General features: G+C 46.2%; 1 long non-coding RNA gene across 1 annotated transcript; it reads right to left on the reverse strand.

The window, feature by feature from the left end:
* Positions 1 to 14,303: 14,303 nt before the first annotated feature.
* Positions 14,304 to 16,002, reverse strand: LOC146862145 (uncharacterized). Its single transcript, XR_014978385.1, has 4 exons — positions 15,879 to 16,002; positions 15,274 to 15,420; positions 15,093 to 15,179; positions 14,304 to 14,714 (listed from the first exon to the last, which is right to left on the reverse strand). It is a non-coding gene; the product is annotated as an uncharacterized LOC146862145 (long non-coding RNA).
* Between the last annotated feature and the right edge of the window lie 243 nt (positions 16,003 to 16,245).

The raw sequence follows: 16,245 nt of genomic DNA on the forward strand, positions 1-16,245 counted from the left end.
ACTTAAACAAGACATCTTAATATAAGACACATACGCTGTACCCAACAAACAAGTATAACACCAACAAAAATAACAAAATGAAAAATGAACAGGAGAAAAATTGTTCAAGAACCAAACCAAAATGGTCCGAAAACTGCCCACTGCAGTCCGGAGAATCTACCTAGTTTAAAAAGACAGGCTCTAGCCCAAGACCTTTTCAAGGGAGGACCAAATTACCAGTTGGCCTGGCAGATTGTTCGCAAACACTCTGTGTCGTTTAAAAGGGCCCGCAAACCCATCAAGTGCAAACCAAGACAGCCCAAAAGACCGTACCAAGACACTGCCCGTCGGCTCGTGCCATTCTAGCAATTCAGTTCAAAAACTGCACCAAGACAGTGTGGAGACTGTACCAAGACACAGCCCGTAGGCTTATGCTGTTCAAGAATGGCGCGATTTTTCCAAGAATCAAACCACTCACCTGGTGCACACAGGTCGAGTGAAATTATTCTCCACTGCCGACTCTTCAGACCAAACGGTTAACTCCAAGGTTTCACCTTCTCAGGACCCCAGCCGGTGACCAGTAGATGAGGAGGCGCCCAATCAGCCAGGCGGGGCGGCTGCGAGAACCAAGCTTGATCGTGTGGGTTACCCCTATCCACCCGATCGACCAAACGCACCCCGACCCTGCAACCCGATTACGGGCGAGTCGGATCACCTTGCGGGGTCCCAGTTCGGGCGCCAACTGAAGGAAGTGGCCCTTAGGGGCCACCCGGGTTAGTTACAAGCACCTGCTACGCCTTCCCAAGAATGAAGAGTCGGTCAGACAGTAGATAATACAAACATCGTTTATTAGCAATACTCTGCAGAGGAGTCCAATCTCACCTGCACCCTAAGATGTCTGCCGAGGGACTGACCCCAACAGTCTGCAACACATAATGAATGGGGCATATCAGATTATCAGAATGGCCTCTGCCTTTGTAAATAGCCTTTTCAGCCTGCTGGCACCAGTCCACATCTCGCTTCCAGTTTCCAATCTTTGGAGCAGTCGACACCCCCAACGTCAGTGCTATATCCTCTATGCCACCCCATCTACCAGTCTGAGCCATGTTTCAGTGTACTTTGGCCAATCTGTCTCCCCTGTCTCTCCCAGTAAATGCCATTGTGCCTCCTGGAGGCCCACCACAGCCGACATCACTTGAGTGACTTCCATCTAATATGACTAGATTTTGGGACAGGTCCAGAGGATATGAAAAAAGGTACCCATTACCCGCATCCCGTAGCGCACCTTCCTGAGTCACAACAGCCCATGTGGTGTTGGAGTGTCCTTTAGACATATGACCTATGCAGGATTCAGGATTCATTGTTGTACAATCCAAGCTGCACCCATATGGCAACCTCCCGGAGCACTGTATGGCCTTTTCTCAGTCGTGATCCTCCAATAGTCCTACATCTGTCTCTAATGCTTCCCACCAGGGCCTAAGAGGTCAGGAAAGTTATTCATTTTTTTTCGGTACAGAAGGAAACCACTTTATCAATCATCATGTGTAGTAGACGCCTATCTTCCAGTGGTGAATACTTGGATATTTGTTCTTCCTCTGATATATGGCATCGCTTACCGTGTCTCACTTGCAAATAACGGAATCTCTCACCGTTTGGCATTTGGAATTCTGTCTGTAGCACTTCAAACGCGATCATAGTCTTGCCGTGCCAAATGTCCCCCAGACAGTCTATCCGAATGAGATCCCACTTACGAAAGCCTTGCTAATTCCCAACCTCGCCCAAAAGGTCGCTAGCCCGGGGCAAGGTTAGTTCTGTTAGATTGGTTTCACACCCCAACAGTTTTGTAGCTCTGAGTATGCACTGGAAGAGATCTATCTTGCTCTTTACTGTATAGCACAGTTGGGTAGCCGCCATTTCCCATGGCAAGATGGTCCGTTCAATTGGCGGGCTCATTTTATGTTGCATCTTGAACAGCACCGCTCTACCCATAAGTGAGGCTGGGAGAAGCCTCTCCAGTTGTGTGTATCCATTTTGGGCAATAAAGTCTTCTTCCAATCTGGTGATCCAGATGCCGAGACCGCACAGGAGAACATAAGGGGTGGAACCTTGCCCGTCAGTTAAAATACTAGGGACTTATCCTAGTTAATATGATCTTCCGAGTAACTGACAAAGATTTGAAATATATGGATAAGTCTTTGAATAGTCTGACAGGGCTTATGCGCATATAGCAGAATATCATCTGTGTGTAAAGAAAGGCGTCCCTCCCAGCCATCCCCACATCTATACCTCGAACAAATGGGTATCCATGGACCCACACCACAAACGGGTCAAGTGTCTGCGCAAAGAGCAAGGGGGAGAGTGGAGAGCCCTGTTGTGTACCCCTATGTAACTGGAATGATCTAGATATTGTCCCGTTTACTCGAACATTTGCTAGACGATCGCAATGTAGGAGTTTGACCCAAGCATAGAACTTTGGTCCAAAACTCAGCCTGGGAAGAACCACAGAAAGATATGGCCATTTGAGACTATTGAGCGGCATTCGCTCGCCGAGTGACAGCAGTAGCAGTCTCAGCCGATCGGTCTGCCATCGCCTGCATAACTCTATACAAACAGCATAAGTTTAGCCTGGTGCTTCTGTACGGGATGAATCCTGACTGGACAGGGTGAATTATGGTAGACACCAATAGGACCAATCGAATAGCTAGCACCTTTGCCAGAAGTTTAACTTCAAAATTCAGCAGGCGTAAAGGAGCCTCATAGCTCCGGAAGTCTTCTGTTTTTCAGAATGACGATAGCCGCCATTTGTAGATCTTCTGGCACTTGTCCCTCCTCTCGTGTGGCTGCGAACATGTTTAGAATTGTTTGGGCCCCCCTCTGGCTATACATTTGTACAGTTCTGCAGGGAGACCATTTGAGCCAGCTGCCTTCCCAGACTGTAAATCTCGAGTGGGCCCCACAATTTCTTCTATTGTCAAGAACCGATCTATTGCCTCCCTACCTTCCACCGAAAGCATTGGGATGGGGATATCATTGAGCAGTTTGGCGTTGTTTCCTGACCTGCTAGAGACCAACAGGTATAATGCCTTTTAACAAGTTGAGAGAGCCCCCGCTATTTCCGCTTTGGTCTTCCTGGGGTGTCACCCGAGTGTCGGAGCTCTCAGACCCAGTTCCGGCTCCTATCCCTCCTCTCTAATAATGCTATTAACTTATTACCTTTATTGCCAAGCTCGTATATTCGTCTCTGCATGGCTACCATGTGTGCATGGGCCGCATTCTCCTCTAAGTCCCTAAGCTCTCCCTGTTTCAGATGGAACTTATTTCTCAATGCCAGGTTGGTCCCCCCTTCCCGCCCCAACTGCATGTCCATATCTGTCATTTCATGTTCTATGTTAACACAGATGGAGCGCTGTTCTTTTCTCTTACCCCCAATCACTACATGCACTTAGCCCTGGGCCACTACTTTATACGCTTCCCAGTGCTCACTATGTGACCCATCAGGCCTGTATTTTCATCTAAGTATTGTTGTGTTTGTTCTCGAAATTTGTCTTGGAAGTTGCAGTCCTTAAAGTGCCTGGGGTGTATGCGTGTTAGGAGAGAGTAGTTTTGAGTGGGACCCTGTACAAGCACCTCGACTGGAGAATAATCTGATATGCCCCTAGCCCTATCTCATGGCTTACAGAATTAAACTGCATACTTGGATTGAGTACAGATGTAGTCTAGATGGGAACCACTAGCATGTACCGCCGAAATATATGTGTATTGCCTAACAGTCAAGTTGTGTGCCTTCCATAAGGCTGTGAGTCCCATCGCTTCTGCAAAAGCATGCAGTGGCTGTGGTCCCATCTCCTGGAGAGGCACCGTTGCCCTATCTTGCTCTGCTGACATTGTAGCATTCATATCCCCTCCTAGTATGAGGATGGCATGGGGCATACCCAATGATGTTACTAGGTTGAGGGAGGGTCTCTGCGTCATACCTCGGAGGAATGTAGGTGGAACAAATATTAATAGTTCAGCCCTCCCATGACCCTGTAGCACTACATATTTCCCCTGCTGGATCCTGCCATGTGCATTGCGGAAGAAGAGGTATTGTGTTCTTAGCGAGGATTGCTACCCCCCTGGAGCATGATGTGAATCTAGCATGGGTAGGAATGTGTATCCAAATCGATTGAGTGCCAGATAGTTGCTGCCCTTCAAATATGTCTCCTGCAGGAGAACTATGTATGGGGAGTGTCTGCGCAGATATTGCAGAACCATAGTGTGCTTAATTGTATCCCCTAAGCCATTGACAGTCCATGTCATGACCTTTAATGCAGTTTTATGTGGCGTTGTTTGTTGTAGCCATGATAAGGTAGATCAGAATCTTCCCATCCCTCCCCCCTGTCGCCATATGAACAAATATCACATACATTTGCTATTGGTGTCTCGGAAGCTAAACCAAGAAAAATGTGCACCTTGCACAACATAGTAACATAAGTACAAATACCCTCCTCAAACAACCCCCACCCTGCTACGCTGCACCATAGGCCTAAAACTACCCACATCCCCAATTTCCAGAGTGCCTGTCGCCCAATTAAATAGTCACTATATGCTGGGGTCAGATGGTGCTGCTTCCCATAGATCAATAGCAGCCCCCACCCCCTCCCACCTTCCCTGTTATTCTAGTGTCCAGTGTTTGTCCATCCCTAAATTTGCACATAAGAGCCCCTACACTAACGAGACCTTTAGCGCAGTCTTCAGTTTGCCTCACCCAGGGTCTATTGCTCAGTATAGTTAATTTCTTTTGAGCCCCATTCTGCAAAGGGGGCCGGATGTCCTTTCGCTTTGAAATCACTCACTGGGTCAGGCTCATTGGGCGAGGCTCCAGGGAGGGACCTCTACCCGAAACATCTTCTTGTGCCCCATGAGGGGCCTCTCCGCTCTCTCTCCTGCCGCCCCGTCAATCTCAATGTCATTGTTGCTTGTTTCCACGTCCGCCTTCAAGCAAGTTCCACACATTCTTGGGCGCTGTAAAGTACCATGACTTGCCATTGTCCAACACTCTGAGTTTTGCCAGGAATAGCATTATACATTTGAGGCCCTCTGCCCGGAGTGTTCTCTTGTCCTCGTCGAAGGAGTGTTGCTGTCGCTGTAGTAGAAGAGTAAAATCTGTGAAAAACCGGAACAGTGCATTTTCATAGGGCAGATCTCCCCTGAGACATGCAGCTTGTAGGATAGCATCATGATCTCGGTAATTCAGGATCTTGATGATGATTGTCATGGGTGGGTCCCCTGGCCTTGTTGGAGGCACTGGCACTCTGTGTGCTCTCTCGACAGAGAAGAAATTTGATAGGCATTTTGGTTTCAGGTAGTTCAGTATAAGTCCTCCAGAAAGAGGTCAAGGGGCCATACTCCCCTTCTGGGAGCCTCACCCTCCTAATAATATTCCTACGGGCCCGGCCTTCCTAATCTTAGAGTTTTGCAGTCATTATTTTGTGTTGGTGGGTTAACCTCTGACTCTGGTCATCCAGTTTTCGGGTGGCAGACTAGAGTTCAGTAATATTTGCTTCCGCTGCTGTGACTTTCTCAGAGGTTTTATTCATGTCCCCCGGAGAAGATGCACCTCTATTGTGACCTGGTCCATTTTCATCTCAAGGGTTGTTCTCAGTTCATGAATGGCTGACATGAGAGCCCCTTTTTGAGGGCTCCATCACCCCCTCCTGACCCCCAGCCACACCTCCATCTGCGGCTGCCTGGCTAGGCACTGCGTATTTGTCCAGCTTATTAGACTGGGTGGGGGAAACTCTATTGGGTCACATATTGGTGGTTCTAGTGTAGAGTTTGTTCACCTCCATGTTCGTCCCTTGACACTGCGTCCTTTCATGGTTGAGGACCATAGTTGGCTGTGCGTGTCAAGCCGAGCTGTGCGTGTCAAGCCGACACCAGGGGGGCGCGGCCGGAGGGCCCACAGTGATTCTTTCCAAGCTTTAGTTCCCCTGCTCCACTCCGCGGTGTGTGCTTTGCTGCCAACCAAGTCTTATCACTTAAGGGCAGAGTCTTATAGTTTATGTGTTCCACCCGGATCGCTGATCGGGTGTTGCATGGTCTCCCTACTCCTTTAAGTGTTTAAGTGCTATTTCTCACCCTTCATTGTGCCCAGCAGGCCATGTTCAGTGAATGTTTGCTGGCTACTATTCTCCAGTATATGCAGGGCAGGATTTCTGTCTTTTTTGGAGCCATCTATTTTTTTTTTGCAGAGTTTTATATAGCGCGAACTTGACCCGAATCGGGTATCAGAGCGATTTACATTGCACCAGTTACGTTACATGAGGACACACCTTCATTTTTGGTGAGGCACGGGGAGATTAAGTGATTTGCCCCAAATCACAGGATGTTCAGCGTCATTGCCGAGACTCGAACCCAGTTCTCCAGTTTCGAGGTCGACCGCCCTAGCCGTTAGGCCAACTCCTCTCCCCATCTCCCCATCTCTATTCTGTTATGCCAGCGAGCCAATTTGAAAGAAAGATAATTTTTCAGCGTGACAAATACCAGTCCCATTTCTATATATGGCCTCCTGGAGGTATAATTGCGCTCTCACATCATTGGTCTTTAAGGAGAATTCCCCCAGAATATGCAGTCTTTCGTTGTCACACTCTGGATCCTGCCACACTTGTCCCTAGTGCGGTTTCCTCCATCCGTACCCCACTTAGAGGGCCGACAGTGGTGTGCGATCCCTGGCACATCTCCCTCCTCGGCGCACGCAGAGAACAGCTGGTAGCAGCGAGTGGGCAGCTGAGGGGGGAGACATGAGAGACAGTCGTCCTCCCAGGATTGATTTTGCAGGCAGCGGACACTCCCAGGTGCCAGTCTGGGTCGGGGCAACCTGCCCATAGCAGTCGTCACTCAGCCTAACTTGCTTACTTATGGAGAGAGCTGCAGGCATCGTCCCGCACCAATATAGGTCCCAATCTCTGCTGCCGCTTCAGAGCGTGACCTCGAATCCAAAGAAGGCTCTCCGGCAATCGATCATCGAGATGGAACCCCGCTCCACTACGTGAGGCAAAATAAGGTGGATTGTGGCAGGAAGGAGGGGGAACTCTTTAGTTATGCACCCATCTTGGTTGGCACCAAGCAAGGCCCTGTGGAAGATGCTATTCTTGTGCTGGTGTTGCAATACCTCTTCATATGTGCCACATGATTCATGCACTACGTGTGCCCTTTCTATTAATACATGGTGGGCTTGTGGGCTCAGAGAGCCAACTTGTGTGCCTCATTTCAAAGTGGACACTGTGCATAGCTTCATAAAAAGGGGCCAAATTCGAGTGAAGTGGCTGACCCATTTCTCGAAAAGTGTGATCTGCATGTTTCAGCTCACAGCGATCTATATTGTCGTGTCTACACCATCTTAGTGTAGTACCAGGTTATTATTATTGGCCATCATGTGATTTGTTACGTAATGACCAGTATTCATGTTTTTTTACGAAATGGTAATAGGCAGTTGACAGTGCTCACACGTGCACACACTCTCCCTTAACGAGTTGTGCCTAGTTGAGCATCTGAGTGGGGAGTGTAGGTTTAAAGGGCTTGTGTTGATGAATTGTAAAAAAGTATAAAGGAAACAGGAAAGTACCTTTACACAGGTTCTGGATTTCCCTATGAGACTTAGGTAGATCTGGAGGGTTCCGTGTTTACCTGCTAGCAAAGTCGTGTTGATTTAGCAGCAATAATAAACCACAGTTTGACACAATGCAGCAAACGTCTATTACGTATAATTAACCTTTAACAAGTAAAATCGCCCCTTGTTTTGATTCCCACTTACTTAGTACAAACAGTCCGGCGCATGCATATCTCACGTCTCTCCCGTCCAGAATGTTAATTACTTCTGGGAGTGACTGTGTATTTATAGGGAGGTGCTCATTGTTAAGTTTGTTTTGCCAGTCTACAGGTGATTTGCTGCTTTCTGGCCATGATCGAAAAACAAGCTTCATTTTCTGTGAAAAGAAGCCTCAATGTAGGCCACATGTAACAATGTGGGAGGTGTCGCAGTACATGGGCTCCGTTTTGCAGTAAAGTTGGAAAAATATTATTTTAGTATGCAATTTTATGTTTACCTTAGCCGTAAATTGAATGGATGTTGTCATATGTGTTTCTACTGGGAATGTCATGTAATATTTTTCTGATTTGCTACAACTCCAAAATGGGAGGGACAAACCACTATGCAAATTCAATTTTTTTTTCCTCCACAGAAAAACATTTTCTCCAATGGAAATCCCAACCCCTACATGCCACATTCGGGAAATTTCAGTTTCCCTTCTTATCCCGAAATGGATATAATCCATCCCTCTCTTGAAGCAAATGCCCAACTAGTTTCTGAAAAAGGGGCAGACACTACTTTGTGAATGCCAATAACTAAAAAGAAATTGAAGGGCAAGTCATACCGGCTTTCCTCCTCTTGGATTTTACTATTGCATTGAGTTCAATAGTCCAGAATTATACAGTTTTGCTCTACAATTATGCAGTGCTAAAAGCTTTTATACCTGCCAGGTAACATTTTTACAAATCTCTTTCAGGAATAAAGTGAGCCATTTTCGTACTTAAATGTAGGATTATGGCTGAAAATGGATTACCAAATGAGACCCTTTCATTTTATTGCTTCTGTCTCTTTTGAACTGAACAGAACATCATTCAAAGTTGTGCAGAGAGGTAATTATTAACACTTTTCAAGGAATTGAACTCTACATGGCATGCAAGAGCACCTGGAAAAATCATATACTTTCTGCGTACATTTTCCACCTTCTAAGTGCAGTGCAGGAATAAACCCAACAATTCTGGGTTGTCGCATTTTCTTCCAGATTCTAGGGTTGTGATGGTCAGTAAGTGGAGAGGAGATACTAGCGGAAGTTGCTATCTCTAGGTACAGTTTTACAAACATCAGCAATTGTGAATTCCATCAATATAAATTTGATTTTTCAAGTCTCAGGAAAAAGTTATCACAGAGACAAACAATATGCGTCACAATGCTGAGGCTCGGTAATTCTCAATATCCCTAACTTTCAAAAACTCTAAATATATTTTGTATCCTCATTCTACAAATGTAACACTTTAACTGCCAAGGTGTTTGCAAACCCATGTGCATGATTTATTTTCCAACGTTGTTATTTTCAAACATCTTCACCTTTACTGACTTCTACATGGTACAACATGCACAGCTTTTTTCCACACCTGTTGATTCGACACAAATGTTGACATGCAATTTGCATTATGGCCCTGAAACCTATGTTTGTTTCAGTGAATTTCTAAGGTTTTTTAAATGCTCATTTCTAACTATGCCTATAGAGGTAGGACATGTGCAGAAAGAGGAAGAAAGGTGCATAAAAAAGCAGGAGAAATGCAGAAAGAGGCAACAGAAGTCTAGAAAGAGGAAGAAAGGTGCAGAAAGAAGCAAGAGATATGCAGAAAGAATCAACAGATGCCTTGTTGCAAAGTCATCATGTGCCCTGGGCACCCCCCAAACATTTTGCTGACTGATACTGGTGGTAACTTACTCTAACTGATCATGGGCTCTACCTAACCAGGCCCGGAGCCAGTGCTATGCTAAAAGACACTTAGAATACTGTGAAAACACCTACATACTCTAGGGACTATGGGTTGGGGGACCCCTGTGATTGGCATGACCTCTCCTGTAAGGCCCTCGCACATAATAAGGCTGGGGGATTAAAACTACCTCTAATTCCCTAGCATATAATAGGGTATGGCAGATTGGAGGCCAGCAGCCCTTTTCTGCACTTGCATGTGTGCACTGCTGAGCCTGAGGTCAGTTTAAAAGTAGCCCAGTACACAGGCAAGTGAGGTGCAGAAAGAGGCAAGAGAGGTGCAGAAAGAGCAAAGAAGGGTGCAGAAAGAGGCAAGAGCAGTGCAATAAGAAACAACAGAGGTGCAGAAGGAGGCAAGAGGGGTACAGAAAAGGCAAAAGAAGAGCAGAAGCAAGCAGAAACAAGCAAAATAGATACAGAAAGAGGCCTTAGGGGTGCAGAAAGAGGCAAGAGATGTGCAGAAAAAGGCAAGAGAGGTGCACAAAGAGGGAAGAAGGGTGAGGAAAGAGGCAAGTGGGGTACAGAAAGAGGCAAGAAGGGGGCAGAAAGAGACAAGAGAAATGCAAAAAGAAGCAAAAGAGATACAGAAAGAGGCAAGAGGGGTACAGAAAGCGTCAAAAGCAGTGCAGAAAGAACCAAGAGACATGCAGGAAAAGGGAAGACGGGTGCAGAAAGAGGCATGAGGGGAGCCAAAAGAAGCAAGAGAGGTGTAGAAAGAAGCAAGAGAAGTGCAGAAAGAGCCAAGAAAGTTGCAGAAACAGGCAAAAGAGGTGCAGACAGAGGGAACAGGGGTGCACACAGAGGCAAGAGAGGTACAGAAAGAACCAACATAGGTGCAGAAAGAGGTAAGAGCCATGCAGAAATGTGCAAGAGAGTAGCAGATAGAAGCAAGAGCAGTGCAGAAAGAACCAACCGTGGTGCAGAAAGAGGCAAGAGGGGTGCAGATAGAGACAAGATAAGTGCAGAAAAAAGCAAAAGAGATGCAGATATAGGCAACAGGGGTGGAGAAAGAGGCAAGAGAGGAGCAGAAAGAGGCAAGAGTGGTGCACACAGATGCACAAGTGGTGCAGACATTTGCAAGAGAGGTGCAGAGAGTAGAAAACGAAGTGCAGAAAGAAGCAACAGAGGTGCCCTGAGAGGCAAGAGGGGTGCAGAAAGAATCAAGAGAAGTGCAGAAAGAAGGAACAGAGGTCCAGAAAGAAGCAAAAGCAGAACAGAAACAACCAAGAGAGGTGCAGAATAGGCAAGAGGGGTGCAGAAAGAGGCAAGAAAAGTGCTGAAAGAAGCAACAGAGGTGCAGAAAGAGACAAGAGAACTGTAGAAAGAGGCAAGAGAGTTGCAGAAACATGCAAGAGATGTGAAGAAAGACAGAGCAGGGGTGCAGAAAGAGGGAAGAGAGGTGTAGAAAGAGGGAAGAAGGGTGCAGAAAGAGGCAAGAGGGGTGCTAAAAGAAGTAACAGCGGTGCAGAAAGAGGTAAGAGGGGTGCAGAAAGAAGAAGAGAAGTGCAAAAAAGAAGCAACAGAGGTGCAGAAGGAGGCAAGAAAAGTGCAGAAAGAGGCAGAAAGGGTGCAGATATAAGCAAGAGCGGTGCAGAAAGCACAAACAGAGGTGCAGAAGGGAGCAAGAGGAGTGCAGAAAGAGGCAAGAGGGGTGCAGAAATTTCCAAGAGAGGTGCAGAAAGAAGCAAAAGCAGTGCAGTAAGAAACAGCAGAGGTGCAGAAGGAAGCAAGAGGGGTGCAGAAATTTGCAAGAGAAGTGCGTAAAGATGAAAGAGAGTTGCAATAAGAAGCAAGTGAGGTGCAGAACGAGGCAAGACAACTGCAGAAACAGGCAAAAGGGGTGCAGAAAGAGGGAACAGGTGGGCAGACTGAAGTAAGAGAGATGCAAAAAGAGGGAAGAGGGCTGTAGAAAGAGGCAAGAAGGGTGCAGAAAGAAGCAACACAGGTGCAGAAAGAGGCAAAAGGGGTGCGGAAAAAGGGAACAGAAGTGCCGAAAGAAACAACAGGGGTGCCGAAAGAAGCAAGAGGGGTACAGAAATAAGCAAGTGAGGTGCAGAAAGAGGTGACAGATGTACAGGAAGAGTTAAGAGAGGTACAGAAAGAAGCAAGAGGTGTACAGAAAGAAGTGCAAAAAAGAAACAACAGAGGTGTAGAAGGAGGCAAGAGAAGTTCAGAAAGACGCAAAAGAGGTGCAGAAACAAGCAAGGGCAGTGCAGAAAGCACAAACAGAGGGGGAGAAGGAACGAAGAGGGGTGCAGAAAGAAGCAAGAGGGGTGCAGAAATTTGCAAGAGAGGTGCAGAAAGAAGCAAGAGTAGTGCGGAAAAAGGGAACAGAGGTGCAGAAAGAAACAACAGAGGTACAGAAAGAGGCAGGAGAGGTGCAGAAAGAGGGAACAGGGGTGCCGAAAGAGGAAAGAGGGGTACAGAAAGAAGCAAGTGAGGTGCAGAAAGAGGTGACAGAGGTACAGAAAAAGGTAAGAGAGGTACAGAAAGAAGCAAGAGGTGTACAGAAAGAAGTGCAAAAAAGAAACAACAGGGGTGTAGAAGGAGGCAAGAGAAGTTCAGAAAAACGCAAAAGAGGTGCAGAAACAAGCAAGAGCAGTGCAGAAAGCACAAACAGAGGGGCAGAAGGAACGAAGAGGGGTGCAGAAAGAAGCAAGAGGGGTGCAGAAATTTGCAAGAGAGGTGCAGAAAGAAGCAAGAGTAGTGCAGTAAGAAACAACAGAGGGACAAAAGGAGGCAAGAGGGTGCAGAAAGAGGCAAGAGCAATGCAGATCAGTCTGTGCTAAATTGCCACTTCGTGTACACCTGTGGATCCTCCTCTTGACCGCGAAGAGCTCCGCGACCGCGAAAAGCTCAGAGAACGCCGAGAAACCTGATAGCTTCGGGACGCAATGCAGGAAGCAGGCATTGCAAAGTGCGGAGCTTTTCCTCAAATTCTGGAGATCATAAAGTGCTGCTTTTCTCCCTGGGGTGCTGGAGCGGTCCTGTCTTCCTGCTTGGCCTCTTTGCTGTTTGGCTGTTTTCTCTGGTGGTTAGACACTCACGGGACCTAATTGTGTTAGCTGGTGGACTTCCAACGGGTGAGTGAAGCATGTCTTCTCGTGGCGTCTGGGGGGCCAAAGGCAAAATACCACCTAATCCCGGCTCTGGTCCCTCAACCTCATCGCCCCATTCTCTGGAAGTGGAACTAATTCCCAAAAATAAGAGAGAGACTGTGGGCTCTAAAAAAGCTTCAAATAAACCTGCTGGTGGGGGACCCCAAAGGATAGGGGCTCCTCTCAACCCTCAGTCGCCAAATTGTTCTCCAAAGCAGGGATGGTGATTAATTCCGGACCTGGTAGCTGGGCAAGACTTACAAACTGCTCCGATGGCAATAGAGAAAGTGGATTAACAAACTTAGCCTCGGCCAGCCCGGCCAAGCTCTCTGATGTACAGCCAGATTCACAGCCAATTCCACCTTTACCCGGCATATTCGGCTTGGAGTCAGGATCAATATTTCAAAGTCAAGGACCTCTAATAACTGATAAAGTTACCTTTGATACTAACACGGACGTCTCACCCCCCCTGCGGAGATTGACTTGCTGACTTGTGCTGACTCTAGCTTGATTCCGGTTGCAAGCGTTCCCCAGGATCACGATATCTGGGGCCCTTTGCCACCCGATGCTTTTGATGTAAAAAGCATTAGCACACGATGGTTACAAAATCCTGGATCCCCAGATCCTTTGGGGGAGTACTTTTTTCTATCTCAGATGGCTCAAACTCTCTGACCGAAGAAAGCTCTTCATCTAGTGACAGCGACCTCTCGGAATCCAATTTTAGTAATGCCTCTAAAGGGAAAAGTATGGTTCAAAAACAGAAGTACCATGGGGCTAAAAGCAGGGGGAAGAAGTTAGATAAGAAAGATCAGCTTAAATGCGACTACTCTGGGTCTCACCTTTCTTTTTCCCCCAATGGTGAACCCGTTAAGACGGCCTGTGTCCCACAAGATCAGTCTGAAGAGCCCTCTTTGGCCGCTATATTGACTTCAATTAAGCAATTTCAGGAAAAAGCCCGGGTAGACAGCCACCAGGCTAAATGTGCTGCTAAAAAACTACAAGGGGGTCTCCGAAAACTTAACAAAACTTGCTCTGACATCTGTGAAAAAGTGACTATGGTGGAAGGCCATACCGAAAGCCTTGAAACAGATGTTGCGCTGCTTAAAAACCAATGTACTTCCCAGGGTGATCGCATGACGGACGTCATGCGAAAGTTGGAAGAGCAGGAAAACAGGCAACGCCAAAATAACGCCCGCCTTCTTGCGATTCCCAATGGAGTGGTGGGGGGAAGATCCTCGGCGCTATATCATAAAACTCCTAAAGGGGGTCTTCCCCGAACAGACCGAGTGGTGCTGGGAACATGAAGTCCAACGGGCTCACCGTTTCCCCTTTACATTAAAGAAGCAATCTGGCAGCACTAACGAATCCACAAAGGCTTGAGCCTTTTTGGTTTTCTTTGGGAATTTTCTATTAAGACAGTTAATTTTTGACCAAGCTCGACAGTACTCTCAAAAATGCTTTGAAGGGGTGACCAATACAAAGGGGAACCCCTGCGAAACAAATGACGGGCGGGTGGGGTTGGGGAAAGTTCCGAAACAACACCACTAAAAAGAATCACCCGCCCACAGAGATTGCAAAAGGCCCAACGAAGGGTCCTAGTATTTCATATCAACACCTGGGGCTGACCAGCACATATACCAAGATATCAGAGGGCTGATTGATTAACAAAATAGTTTTTCTTTTATTTTTATAATGTCATACTTGATTGTCAGAATACAAAAATACATGAATAAAACATAATTTTTTTTTAATAAGAATATAAATAAATGTGTCCCACATATAACAATCATAGCTGTCAATCATACTTACACTCACTCATGAAGGTATACACATTCACTCCTCAAGAACAAACAAATTCCTAGAACATCACAAAACAATGCAGATGGTAAAGCTGCCACTTGATGGTGGGATGGAACATTCTTGTATATCCTCCAGATGGTGGGTGGAGACCACTTCAAGAGCACGAGAGAAATTAAACTCCGACGCGCATTTCGGTGTAACGCCTTTAAAGGGGCGACACCTTCATCAGGGCGAAAATTGATCTGTAGTGCGGGACACACTAACACGCCTAAAAATCACAAAAAGATATATAAACACTTTGTGCATGTCTAATCTATCATACGCAGAGGGTACATTATTCTTTTATTCCTTAGCAACAATAGAAACTTAGTTGTAAAAAAGGTCAGCCCAGAGGTGTGATTAGATTAATAGTTCAAGATTTAGAAAACCTGATATTCAAAACAGCGGAGTGGGGTGCACCAGGAAAAAAAGTAAGTACAAATAGAAAACCTCAGAGACAAGGAAGGTAAGCCCGTGCAGTTTGCACTATTTATAGTGATATATGGCTAGTAGTGAAAGCCAAATTAGGAATCGAATGAGTAAATAATGAAAAGTGCCCATAGAAGAAAGGCATTACATGCAAAAGGTGGTAGAACTTCTCACATACCGAATATATCTTGGAAAGTTAGGAATATTCGCTGGGGTTCTTTTTGTACAGTCCAGGTAAGGCCCACATATGAAGGGAAGACAATATCTGCAACAAACACCCAGGCATTACCCTAGGTTAGGCATATAATACTTCTTAAGTACCGTTTAGATGACATGAAAAAGAGTGGGCAGATACATACCAAGATCCGAAATGGATTATAATTTAATCAGGCAATTGATCCAGGGAGTTATAAGCGTGGGCGCGGACTCCAAAAAGGGATCGATAATGAATTAGTTTGGGTGGCCTGTAAAGTGATGCATCAGAGAAGGCTCAGAGCTCCTTCCAACTGGAAAGAATAAAAAAGAGAAATACACACATAAGGGTAGCACAGTAACTCGATGGGTAGTTAGGCGATAGGAATAAATCTACATATATTGGAGTCCTAGGAGATAACAGGCGCTTAAGATCCATAATATATAAAAGGATGTTGTTTTCTTATTAGAACGAATCATCGGTCATCGACTCAAAAAGAGACAGTTACCCTGCTATTACTCGTAAGAGATATGAAGCAGCGTTGTTAACAACGGGTAAGGTTAGCGACAGACTACGTTAGAGTAATAACTGCAGCGGGGCGCCCACCAGACTCAAGAAGAGAAACGGAGATGAATAAAGACCGTTTCAATACTCAGGGGTGGGAGGTTCCCTAGCGAGGCGCATTTAATTCAAACCTTCAGTGTTAAATTACAACCATCCATTTCAAAGTTAAGAGACTCGGGGAAGCATAACATCAAATAGTGCACTTACCCAATATCTTTGGGGTGTCTGTCCTAGGCGGGGTTCATCCAGTTGTCGGCCTGGAGGGGTCCCTTCAGTGGAAGAAGTTTAGGGAAAGCTGGATGATTTAAATAGTTCCCAGCGCCATTCGCACTCCAGAGGGAGGGTGGAATAGGCGGAACCATGAAAATAGAAGGCAGACAAAGATCAATCATACTACTCTAGAGAAAAGCGGCGGCCATCTTAACAGGGGGGTTTTAAAGGGAAAATTATTTCCAAATTAGTTTTTATAAGATCTGCACAGGATCGAATGACAAAAAAACACCAAGATAAACGATTACAGCTGTCACAGAAAACTAAGTCGCAGATAATCAGCATTTATAAACCCGAGAGAGAG

Source organism: Triturus cristatus, chromosome 2_2, assembly GCF_964204655.1.
Source record: "Triturus cristatus chromosome 2_2, aTriCri1.1, whole genome shotgun sequence".
Classification (NCBI taxonomy): Eukaryota; Metazoa; Chordata; class Amphibia; order Caudata; family Salamandridae; genus Triturus; species Triturus cristatus.